This window comes from Prunus persica, chromosome G6 (genome assembly GCF_000346465.2).
Source record: "Prunus persica cultivar Lovell chromosome G6, Prunus_persica_NCBIv2, whole genome shotgun sequence".
Taxonomy (NCBI): Eukaryota; Viridiplantae; Streptophyta; class Magnoliopsida; order Rosales; family Rosaceae; genus Prunus; species Prunus persica.
Genome location: NC_034014.1, coordinates 21678852 through 21683669, shown reverse-complemented (window position 1 = coordinate 21683669; position 4818 = coordinate 21678852). Strand labels below are relative to the sequence as shown.

The following is a 4818-nucleotide window of genomic DNA, read 5'->3' as shown; positions in this document are numbered from 1 at the left end:
TATAATATCTTATGTTATAGTCTGTCCAAAAGTTTTAAAAGGCATAATAAATTTTAGGTTTTATAATTGTTGGAGACGTCTAAACTAAAGGCTCAATACGAGCTATTGCTTACAACGAATAGCATTTATTATCATAACCCATGTTTTATTTTTAATACAAGTGAAGGAGATTTCTCATACACACTACTAAAGTGTCACAAACGTTCAGTTTTTAGATCATTGATATCCAGGTTAAGGCCCTCCACTGAACTAAACCTTGTTGGCTATCACCACATAGGTTTTGTGATTTTGAAATGCAGTGCTCTACATGGCAAAGTTTTACTATTTATGCACAATTGCTTGATAATTCAAAAGGTTAAATATAACAAGTATTTTAACGCTGGGTCCAAATCAATTTGTTATCAACAGGGGTCGTCATTTATAGCCCATGGGTTTCGTTTAGAGAGTTTCTTACTTCTGTCGACATTATTTTCCGGGGAATATTACCATAATTGTAGATGAAACAAAAGGGTTCAACCCAAATCCTACTCTCGATTCATCCGTTATAATGAAGTCATTGATGGCACATTAACGGAAAATAAATTCAAGACGGAGAAAAGCACTATCTATGTTAAACTAAAGATTGATTATGATTTCTTTAGTAATTATGATTGAAGGATCTAAAATTAAGAAGTTTTTTTGTTAATGACTAAAAAAATCCCATTTCGAGTATAAAATACGACATTAAAAAAGCCCATTGCGGCACGACCCAGTCGGCCTATAGCCTAGCCCATTGGGCAGACCTAAGTATTGAAATTTTGGGAAAATCATAGCCCAGCTCAGCCCGTTAATTTAATTTTGTTAATTGAAGCTCAGTCCAGCTCGACCCATTGACGAATATGTATTACTCACACATATAGGACGCATGAACCAAATGGTCCATTTCTCTCTCCTCCTTTTCAGCTCTGGGGGCGGCCAACATAAGGTGTAAAATTAGATGTAGATTTTCATTATTTTTCCCATCTCACCTCACGATGGAGAGATTATAGAATAGTACAATAGTATTGTCATGTTGTATAATTTATTCACGTGTTATAATATAAGTGTTATAATATAAGTGGATATTTATTGATACTATTCCTTGAAAGAGGGAAATATCAACCCTGTTGTCGATATATAAAATAACACATGTACAAGTTATAACATATGACCGTATTTTTTTATGATTTATGTGCACTATAGTTGAGCTAAATCTACATCAATATACGCCTCTGCATTGGAGAGATTTTCGGCCAAACTAGATGTAAATTTGGTTTACATCCTCTTATACACCTTTCAATTGGAGATGCTCTAATAATCACACACTTCAAATGAACCTCCTAAAAAATATAGAACAAAGAATTATATATCTTTGGCACTAGTACGAATCTCACGGTAATGCTATCAATTGATCAGCCACTCTGTTGGAATGAATGAGATGCTTCGTCAAACTCTTTGTTTTTGGGCAAGTCTATTAGAATTGTTAACAAGTTTCGGGTCGTGTACAAATTTAGCTAGCTTCTACCCAAAGACGCATATTGGTTGAATGTGTATATGTCACTTTATGGTCAAACAATTTCACTAGCAGCTACAGCTCACTCATCACGTCATCCAACACAGACAGAATACTATATATACCAAGGCTTTTGGTGATGTTTTCATAAACATTCCTGCGCCTTCCTGTCTCCAAGTTTTTGAAGCATTAACACTTCTGCTTATTCTCTGTTTCTTGAGACTCTCTGTTTTAATGGTGAAGACACCCGAACAAGAACACCTCGTCGAGGCCTTTGGCTGGGCTGCTAGATACACGACTGGGCATCTCTCTCCATTTAACTTCTCAAGAAGGTAACAGTTCAACATTTTTTTTTAATTTTACATTATTTATACCCTTTTTGTTTGTTTGTTTTCTCAATAATCATTGCGTTAATTGACATTATATATACTAGCCTCTCTGCACGCGCTTTTGCGCCTGCGAGAGGTTTTTTTAAAAAAAAATTTAAATTTATTTTAGAATTAAAAAAGATAATGGATAGTTGTGTTCCATAAAAATAGGATCCATTATCTGAATTTTCTTTTAATTTTAATTTTTTTAATATGAAAAATTGTGAATTTACTATATTATCCTTATTTAATTAATAATTTTAATTCTTAATGTTTGCATTAACTAAGGGCATTTTCTGGTATTTTGAATGTTTCACCATTCTCTGCCTTTTGCTTTATATATATAGATGTGCATGCAGGGCAACTGGAGATGAGGACGGGAGATTTAAGGTGTTGTATGTGGAATATGTCATACCGACCTTTCTAGCATCAAGAATGAATGGGGTATATGTACATACCCTATAGTTCCTGGGTATAACATATGTCATGTTATTTGTAATATGCTAATGTAAAAAAAATGATGAACTCATCTAGACTTGTGACAAATAATACACAAACTTGGAGTTTATATAATTTGGTTTGCATGCAGGCACGAGCTAGTGGGAGAAGTGACAGAAGTGGGAAACAAGGTGAAGAAAACAAAAGTGGGAGATAGAGTGGGCGTGGGTGGTGTGGTTCAGTGACGGATCTAGGATTATGTAGTCAAAGGGGCTTAGTGTAAAAGTTCTGAAATTTTTCTACAAAGTTAGGAGGTTGTCCAAGGTTGGGAGGTTGGAAGGTTAGGGTTTGAGAGGATGGGAAGAGGGGCTGTGGAATTGGGAATGAAAGGTTTGGAGAAAATGAATCTGTGCAGAGCTGCTGTGCGTGTGTGCTGTTCTGTTTTTTTTTTTAAAATAAAAACCTGGCCCAAAACGACGTCGTTTTGAGGCCAGGTCAATTAAAAAAAAATTTGACTGAGCCTTGACCAAACGACGTCGTTTGGCAAGGCTGGTTTTAAAAAAAAATTACGCGCAGCGCAGCTGCGTAGGACATTTCGTTGGGGCATTTCGTCGAGCACATTGTGTGCATACAAGGGGGCTTTCAGCAGCTGTCCAAGGGGGCTTTCATGGACTCCCTTGCCAAATTTCCAGCCTTCCAAGGGGTCGTCCGACCCCTCTTGTCCCAACGTGGATCCGCCACTGGTGTGGTTGGTGCATGCCATGACTGCGATAACTGTAACAACGACCTTGAAATTTACTGCCCCAAAATGGTACTTACCTACAGCTCCATTTACCATGATGGAACAGTAACTTATGGCGGCTATTCAGACACAATGGTGGCCAATGAGCGTTACATAGTTCATTTTCCTGATAACATGCCTCTTGATGGTGGTGCTCCTCTTCTTTGTGCTGGGATCACAATGTATAGTCCTTTGAAATATTTTGGCTTAGCCGAGGCTGGGAAGCATATTGGCATTGTGGGCCTTGGTGGGCTTGGTCATGTTGGAGTGAAATTTGCCAAGGCATTTGGGGCAAAAGTGACTGTGCTTAGTACCTCCCCTAGCAAGAAAGACGAAGCTTTGAAACAATTTGGTGCTGATTCATTCTTGGTTAGCCGCGACCAGGACCAAATGCAGGTTTGTAGCCACTTGAGTTATGTTGTCTCACCATATTAACTAATCACATGATGTGACAATTAATGTATGTATAACTATCATTTCTTGTTTCTTAGTTTGTTATCGATGTTGTTCTAATTATTTGGAACACGTTGAATTTTGATTATAGGCCGCCAGGGGCACGTTTGATGGCATCATTGACAGTCTCTGCTGTGCATGCAATTTCACCCTTGATTGACCTTTTGAAGTCTCATGGGAAGCTTATTATGGTGGGTGCACCGGATAAGCCACTTGAGTTACCCGTCTACCCTTTACTCATGGGTACGTTTGCCATTTTATGCATTGTATTTCATGGAAAAATTTATAATAATCTTATCAAATTTTGCTTAGAGCCTAACATATTTAAATATGGGAATATATAGGAAGGAAATTGGTGGCCGGTAGTGCAGTTGGGGGTATGAAGGAGACACAAAAGATGATTGATTTTGCAGCAAAACATAACATAACGGCAGAGATTGAGGTTATTTCCATGGATTACGTGAACACAACACTGAAACGTCTTGTTAAAAATAATGTTAGATACCGATTTGTCATTGACATTGGAAACACTCTAGCTGCTACCAAGCCCTGAAGACTTGTACTTCAATTTCAAGTCTCAATGTTTCACTGATATTGTATGTTGTTGGAAGTATATTTAATAGAATTATAAAACAAATAAAACTATGTTTTAATACATGTAACATTTTATTTGTGACATTCTGGTCAATGCCTCCCACAAGCAAGAAGCGCAAATGGAAATGTAAAAGTGGTTTTTACAACTTTAAATATTCATCTTGCATTATGGATGTGATTTTGGCCAAGTCGATAGGACTCAAAACTTTTGGCAACAGAAAAAAAACAGAGAGAGGACTCGAAACAACTCGAAAGAACAAATATAAATATATATATGTATATATATTTTTTTGGTTACAAAAATAATAATAGTGGATTACTATTCCAAATCAGAACGCTGTTTACGAAAAGCTTTCTCCAAAAAGTTCTTTACAAGACTCGAACCTTTGAGCTCTCTAAGGATGGTACTCAAAGTCATTACCGAACTTGTGGACCTAGTGTAGTGAGCTTCTATCAACTACTCCAAACCACTTGGGTAACACGTGTAAATATTTTGTTAATCACTTCACGCAACTAAAGTCGAAACACTCTTGACAAAAACAAAAGGAAAATGCTAGGGAGACCAACTTTAGATACCAACTTGTGCACCAACTCTCTACAAGAGGGTATGACCCATTATATTGATGGGCCGCATCAATAAATGATAGCACCTA

At 37.0% G+C, this 4818-nt stretch overlaps 1 pseudogene; it reads left to right on the top strand.

Moving 5' to 3' along the window:
• Window positions 1766-4124, top strand: LOC18772392 (annotated as a pseudogene).